This window comes from Physeter macrocephalus, chromosome 6, assembly GCF_002837175.3.
Source record: "Physeter macrocephalus isolate SW-GA chromosome 6, ASM283717v5, whole genome shotgun sequence".
NCBI lineage: Eukaryota > Metazoa > Chordata > Mammalia > Artiodactyla > Physeteridae > Physeter > Physeter macrocephalus.
In genome coordinates this window covers 46,534,275-46,542,197 of record NC_041219.1, presented here as the reverse complement: position 1 = coordinate 46,542,197, position 7,923 = coordinate 46,534,275, and positions in this window count along the sequence as shown.

Genomic DNA, 7,923 nt, shown 5'->3' with positions numbered 1-7,923 from the left:
GTGTGTGTGTGTGTGTGTGTGTGTGTGTGTGTGTGTGTGTGTGTTCCCCCACAGCAGGACCCAGGTTTGGAGAGTTTGGATGAGGGTCTGGAAGGGAAGGGACTAGAGTCTAGATCTTCTCTAGCAGACAGATCTCAGCTTCCTGGGGAATCTGCCCTTCCCTCCCTCCCCACCCCTGCCAAAGGCCCCCAGCACGGACACAGAAGCCCCGGAGGGAGACCGGGCTGATCTTCCCAAGACTCAGGGTCCTGCACGCCCCCCACGCCCGGTGCCCCGGGAGGCTCAGGAATCGGGGCCTTGCAGACATTCATGCCTCAGCCTCCTCCATATGGCCCAGGCGAGGGCCACTGAAGGATGGAGGGAGCTGGCAGCTACCAGAGGGATTTGAGCCCAGGTCTGGGGGACTCCGCATCTGGGGCTCTTTCTTCCATAGTAGCTGGCGGCAGGGGGACTGCGGACAGACAGTTCTGTGAACTATGGAGGCTGAGAAGTGGGGATACAGGTAAGGGAGGCTCAGGGAGCCCATCTTATGGGGCCGACCGGGACCAGTCCCCTGTCTGCCCCCACTGCGTCTGCTCATCTCTGTGCCCCATGGAAGGTGACCAGTAAGGACTGGGAAGAAAGGGCCTGCATCCTGATCCTTTATCTGAGCTTGGTCCTATACGGTCCTTTTCTCTCTGCACTGGGTCTTAGTCGCAGCACTCAGGATCTTCGTTGCCGCAGCATGCGGATTTCTTAGTTGCAGCATGCCTGCGGGCTCTAGTTACCCGACCAGGGATCGAACCTGGGCCCCCTGCACTGGGAGTGCGGAGTCTCACCCACTGGACCACCAGGGAAGTCCCCTGACTGAATGTAAGACGCCCTCGTCCCTCCCTCCGGCCCAGCGCACCACATGCTTTACCCCCACTCCCCGAAACTGTACCCCCGGCCGCTGTTTATAGACTGAGGGTGTGGGGAGGAAAACATCTGGAGGTGGCCGACAGGGAGGGCTGGTGTTGGTAAGGAGGTCATAGAAAAGTTCCTGCCAACGAATTAAGCTACCCAGCCTCCCATGGGAACACGAGAACGGAGGCCCAGTTCACACCAGGGCCTCCGCACCGTCCCTCTGTGGCCTTGGAGGCTGACACCGTTATCCCTGTTCAGCACGGACGGAACCTGAGGCTCGTGGAGGCAAGGAGGCTGGCCCAGGCCCCGCAGTTCTCCTGGGGCCCACACGGACCTGGGCCACGTCCCATAGGAAATTCGCAGGGACATTCTGGCCCAGGCAGACATTTGGTCCTGAAAGGGCTGCACTAGGTTTCATTTCTTCCCTCAGATCCAACAATCCCACCCTCAAAGGCACTGGGGTGTCAGAGGACTCAGACCTCTACGCCGTTGGCTGCATATGCGTTTTTCCCAATTCCAACCACTCCTCTAGACGCTGAGTCCCCTGAGGGCAGGGGCTTTGGACACCCCCTGTCGTCCCCAGAGTGATGCTGCCCAGGGGAGGCGCTAAGATTCCAGCTGGGAACGAATGAATGAGGGACCTTAAAGCTGGACGTCCGTCACACCTGAGTTCAGACTGGAGTTTTACGGTAGACCCGGCCTGTTGCTGAGCCTGTCAGCTTGCTCGTCTGGGGATTGGGCTCATAAAACGCGCTTCCCCAGATTATAGAAACAAGAAATAAATGCTGCAAGGGCTTCCCAGGCTGTGCACACCAGCCCAACACAGGCAGCTAAGCATCTGCTTCCAACCTCGACCAGGTTCCAAGCCGGGGCCTCCTCTCCAGAATTCTCCTTCCCCTGAAGCGCATTCGACTCACTGAGGGCTCAGCCCAGTCCTTGCGGGGACAAGTATGATCCGCCACCCGGCTGGGCTAGCAGCTCCCTCCCTTCCGAGGCCAAGGGCCAGACTAGCCTTTTCTGTCAAACGCCCACACTTCAGCTTTCCGCACCTTTGCTCACGCTATCCCTTCTGCCCAGAATGTCCTTATGTGAAATATCTGGGTCAGAGGACACGCGCATCTGGCATGTTTTGAGACGCTTACCAAGCTGCCCTCCTAAGAGGCTGCATCCAAGTGTATTCCCAAGAAGTGCTCAGGAAGACAGGGTCCCCACAGCTTTGCCAGCGCTGTGTGTTATCAAAGGCTTAGATGTTGGACAGTATCATTATTGCTTTATTTGCACTTCTTTTGTTATGAGTGGGGACATGGGAATACATACACATCCTCAGAAAAAAAGACAAGGCTTCAGATTTTTTTTTTTTTTTTTTTTTTGGCCTCACATTACGGCTTGCGAGATCTTAGCTCCCCGCCCAGGGATTGAACCTGCATCCACGGCAGTGAAAGCACAAAGTCTTAATCACTGGACTGCCAGGGAATTCCCCTGAAGAACTTTAAATAAAAGGAAATTGTTTCCTGGAAATTCCTTAGCAGTCCAGTGGTTAGGACTCCACACTCTCACTGCCAAGAACCCAGGTTCCATCCCTGGTCGGGGAATTAAATCCCACAAGCCGCACAGTGAGGCCAAAAAAAAAAAAAAAAAAAAAAAAAAGAAAGAAAAGAAAGAAAGAAATTATTTCCTGTGAGAGAAACCATCCCCAAATGCTGTCTCCGAGGTCCTCCTCTCTCTTCCAGGCAGGAGAAGGGGAGTTGAGAGAGGGGTAATTAACAGTCTTGAGACAGGGAAACCCAGGGCCTGGAATTGAAACTGGCTCCTGAGTCGGGTGCACCATTTCACCTGCCTGGCCTCAGTTTCCTCCTCTGTAAAGTGGGACCTTCAGTTCTTAGGCTGGAGGGTTGTTGTGAAGATGAAACGGGACGGCGAAGGGGAAATTCACTCATCTGTGAAACAGGTGGCTACTGAGGGCCCAGCATGTGGGGTGCAGAGGGGTGAAAACATACACGGCCTCCCATCTCGGGGTACAGAGCAGGTCTTCCTGGGGGCTTCCTCCTCCAGAGCAGAGGTGTGGACAGCAGCTGCCGCTGACACCATGGCCAGCCGTCCCTGTTGAGTGCCTGCTGAGGGAGCTGCTAGGACTGCTGTTATTGTTTTGAAAAAATCTGCTATCATGCTGATAAACTCGGCTGTTAGAAGGGATGTTATTTCTGGGTGAAAGGAGATTCTGCAGGACTGGGGCTCCTTCCTGCCGGCACCCACGTGGGCCTCATCCCTCCTGCCAGACCCAACTTGAGCGATAACCTGGGGCCTCGAGCCTGCTCCTGGCAGGGGACAGTGGTGGCCATCACTGCAGGATGTCCACAGCCTGCTGTCCAGGGCCTCTACAATGCTTCAGGAGCAGATATCACCCCCTCCCTGACCCCGGATTCCTGGAATTGTCTGACCGAGTGGAGGCTGTTCTCTGTCCCCCTGACAGGTTGCATGAGATTAGGTTATTTTGGTCACACGGGCCATTTAGTCTTTTGGCCCTAGCGCGTGTCTATTAAATTGTCGTGGCTCTGAGCTGAGCGACCTGGCTGGTTAAGCCTCATAATCTGCTCTGAAACGTGCTGGTTCTGTTTTCAACTGTGATAGTCCCCTTGTCACCAGCACAGCTGGCCCCTCTGGCTCCACCGTGGGCTCGGCCCGCCAAGCGCCCCTGGCAGCTGTAAAGCTGGGTCTTGATTAAAATCCTCTCTCTTGGCTGTCTCAGGTCTGATCATTGTGCTTTGTTTTATTACACTTTAGTCTGTAGTATCAAGTTTTCATTCACATACCCCAAAGTGCACAAATCTGAAGCATTCACCTCAGTGCATATTTACATGTGTAGGTGCCCCCGCGACCACCATGCATATCAGTCCAGAAAGTTCCCTCATGCCCCTTTCCAGTCAATACCCACCCCACCTCGAGGGGTGGCCACTAGTCTCACCTCCATCATGTAGATTAGTTTTGCCTATTCTTGAACTTCATATAAATGGATTCATACAGTATGTTCTCTCTTGTGTCTGGCTTCTTTCACTGTTAAAAAGTTACTGTTTGGGGAATTCCCTGGCGGTCCAGTGGTTAGGACTTGGCGATTTCACTGCCGAGGGTGCGGGTTCGATCCGTGGTTGGGGAACTAAGATACCGTAAGCCGCACGGCAAGGCCAAATATTAAAAAAAAAAAAAAGTTACCGTTTTATGACCAGAAACATAATACATGTTTATGGTAAAAGTTACAAGTAATGTACAAGAGAAAGAAAAGACCAGTGAGTGATATCCACACCTGTTACCAACCTTGACCTTCTAGTGTGTTCCTTACAGAACTTTCAAGGCAAATGAAAAATATTCTTCTACGGAAATCAATTCACATTATACTTACTCGACAACCTTTTAATCGCATTTAACACAGCGCAGGTACAGATGTCTTTCCGTGTTAGTACATGTGGGTCTACCTCAGACTTTCACGTTATATTCATTAGAAACTCTGCACTTCCACTGAAGACTCTGAAGACTCTGCACTTCCACTGCAGGGGGCACGGGTTTGATCCCTGGTCAGGGAACTAAGATCCTGCAAGCCATGTGGTATGGCAAAAAAAAAAAAAAGAAGAGTCCCCAGATCTGGCCCACATTCAAGGAGAACAGAGCTGCCATCAGCTGAGACGGGGAGACTGGGGGAGATGTAAGTTTGGGGGAGACGAGTTTAATTTGGCTGCATTGGCCTGAAGTGCCTCTTACATATCAGGTGGGGAGATGGAGGAGCTTCTTTGAAGTCTACTGGTTGCCCACTTCTGTTCTCCACTGGCTTTCCTGGGGGCCTTAGCCATCCGTTTCCAGGGCCCTTGGTCCCCGTTCCTGGTGGTGCTTCGCTCCTGGCTGGTGCTGTGGCCTCCCTCCAAGGCGGGAGGCTCTCCTGCTTCAGGTGCCCCCGCCAGCTCCTCGTGTTCAGAGGCCCTCTGAGCTAGCCTGAGGCTAGGAGGGGCCCAAGAGCTCAGCTGCCCGGAGTTTGGGCAGCGCTGCTGGCCTTGGGCCAGCTCATTACAAGGGGTTTGCAACAAGCAGAAAATTTTAAGGGGCCAGAGGGGCAGAAATTCATCTGCCTATTCATGGCTGTGAGGAGGCTCCTGCCAAAGCTTTGGGGGAGAATTGAGTCCCCCTCCAAAAGGTGGCCGGGGTAACTCTCTTCTCTGGGTTTCTAAGATGTTATTCAAGCTGCCAAGAACCAGCCTTGACTTTCAAAAATCATCTTACTGCCACTGACCCTTGTCCCCAGGGGCCTCCCCAGGTGGCACCCAGGGACCCCACCCCACCTCTGACTTCCTCTGCATCTCCACTGGCCCTTGGCCGGAGACCCACCACACACCAGGCTCCGGTCCTTAGCCTTGACCTCGGTCAACCCCGCAGTCCCTGGGAGTTCTCAGAGAGGCCAAGTGCCCTCAGCTGTCACACAGCCTGGACTCCGGACCCTGAAGCCTAGGGTCCTCGTGGCTACACGGGTCACACAGCCTTGCCTGGCCCTGTGTGTGGGGTCAGCCTCCACCTGCCTGGCAGCAAGTCTAGGCAGGGCTGGCCTGATCCAGGTCTCTGAACCCAATGCCCAGGGGAAACTGAGCCGTGCAAAGGTTCAACTCCCCGGCCCGGGACCACCATCACCAGACTCCGAGAGGGACCAACCCCCATGGGCTCCTTGTGAATCCCCCCACCTTCCCTCACAGCTCCAGGGACAACCGTGTAAATGTGCCTCCTCACCCCCTACATGGGGTCCTACAGAGATCAGCATCACCCTCTCCTCACACGCCTTGCTAAAGAAGAAAAGGAAGCTGTGAGCAATTTAAAAATGTCGTTCAAGGGGGAGAACTGTCTGCGCGTCTGAAAAACGAGGGAGGGACAGAGGGAGGAAACGGACCAAAAATAGACGAGCGTCCTGGCCCAGGAATGCTCACCCTCATGCATTTACTTGCTCTGCAGGTATTTACGGAGCACCTACTACGTGAGCTGTGAACAAGCCAAGTCTGGCTTAGTCTCAGTGGGGGGCAGGGAGTCAGGCAATAGACAAGTAAACAGGTAAATACATATGCAAAGAGCAGAAGGTGCTGTGAAGGAAGATAAAGCAAGCGAGGCAAGAAGGGGAGCAGGAGCCCCACCAAGCACTGGGTGACCAGAACAGTCATGATGTATGAGTTGGGTGTCGCCATCCCCGTTCCCCAGAAAGTGAGGGAAAGTGGAGCTCTGATGCATTAGGCCAGGGAAGGGAAGGTTCCATCTCTCATCCCTCAGCATCCACACCTCTCTCCCCTGCAGCTCAGCTGGCCTCTCTGAGCCTCAGTCTTCTTACCTGTAAAATGGGGATGTAATAAGGTTCCCAGAGGCTTCACAACAGCTCTGTCCACAGAGGGCCTCACTAACTGGAGGACAGTGAGCATGGCAGGGTGTGGAACACAAAATAAAGGAGGCGGAGCTTCGGGGGAGGGGCAACCTGGGCACTGATATCAGTTGGATGGAGGCTGGGGTGTCCCCGTTCAGCAGCCCTGGGCATTCTCAGAGACTCCGGGGCATCATTTCCCCTCTAATACCTCCCCACATGGCTGCCAGATTCCAATTCCCAAAGGCCCAGTCCCTCTTCTGCTCAGAGGCCTTCCATGGCTCCCAGGTACCCACAGGACAATAAGGCCGAACCCACTTTTCTGTTCCAGTTGGAATCCAGCCCCTTCTCCAGGGTGTACTCAAATACCTCCTCCTCCAGGAAGCCTTTCCTGATATGTTTGCCTCCTCTCTAGGATGCCAGCTCTTAGTTTTCCCTCTCCTGAGCTCCTGTACTTCCTGCCTAAGACCCATTGTGTACTCTATCCTGGTTCTGTCTCACTTGGAGCAAAAGGCACTTGCTGCTGTCTCTGGCTCAGCTCCAGCCTGGGACGAGACCAAACATACTTTTCTTCCTCTTCTTGGAATAAAAAGGGATGTATTTCTGATACTAGCATAAGTTAATATGCTTCTGTATAGAAAATCGGGAAGATACAGAAGAACACAAGGCCAAACATTAACTATTCCCATTTTGCAGGGCTGTATTTCCTTCCAGACTTTTCTATATGGATTTTTTTTTTTTTTTTTTGTGGTACGCGGGCCTCTCACTGTTGTGGCCTCTCCCGTTGCGGAGCACAGGCTCCGGACGCGCAGGCTCAGCGGCCATGGCTCACGGGCCCAGCCTCTCTGCGGCACGTGGGATCTTCCCGGACCGGGGCACGAACCCGCGTCCCCTGCATCGACAGGCAGACTCCCAACCACTGCACCAACAGGGAAGCCCTGGATTTTTTTTTTTTAATGTGGGATTGTACTGGACACACTGATCTGTAAAGTGTATTTCATTTAATAAATGACGCATCTCCAAGATACAGTTTCTTTTGTGAATATGTCAAACTCTTCACCAGTTCTTTGGTTTTTTTTTTTTTTTTTTTAATTTGTCTGCACTGTGCATCTTGCAGGATCTTAGTTCCCTCACCAGGGATTGAACCCGCGCCCTCGGAAGTGAAAGCGCGGAGTCCTAACCACTGGATTGACAGGGAAGTCCCTCAAACTCTTGAGCAGTTTTTAATCCCTGTCTGCAATAACAGCCTCTGGGTTTACCCATCACCTACTGTGTACCAGGCCTCACGCTGAGGGCTTCCTGTGTGTTCATCCTCAAAGCAGCCCTGGGAGGTGGGAAATTTCACAGAGGATGGGACTGAGGCTCAGAGAGGCCTAAGCACTTACCTGAGGCCACGCAAGTTTTAGGTGGCAGAGTCGGGATTCTAACTCAGGGCTGTGTGACCTGAAGTCCCAGCCCTCACCCACCAGGCTGCAGGTTCCCTCCCCAGAAAATGCTTTTACCCCAATTGCCATTTTGTTTCACTTCAGGGGGTTCACAGACTTCCTGAAGCCTAGCTACAGACACCCAAGTCAGACAGGTCAGAGAGACCTGGGTTCAAGCCCCAGCCCTGCAATGTCTTGGCTGTGTGGTCATGGACCTCTTAGGACCCATCTCCGAGGTTC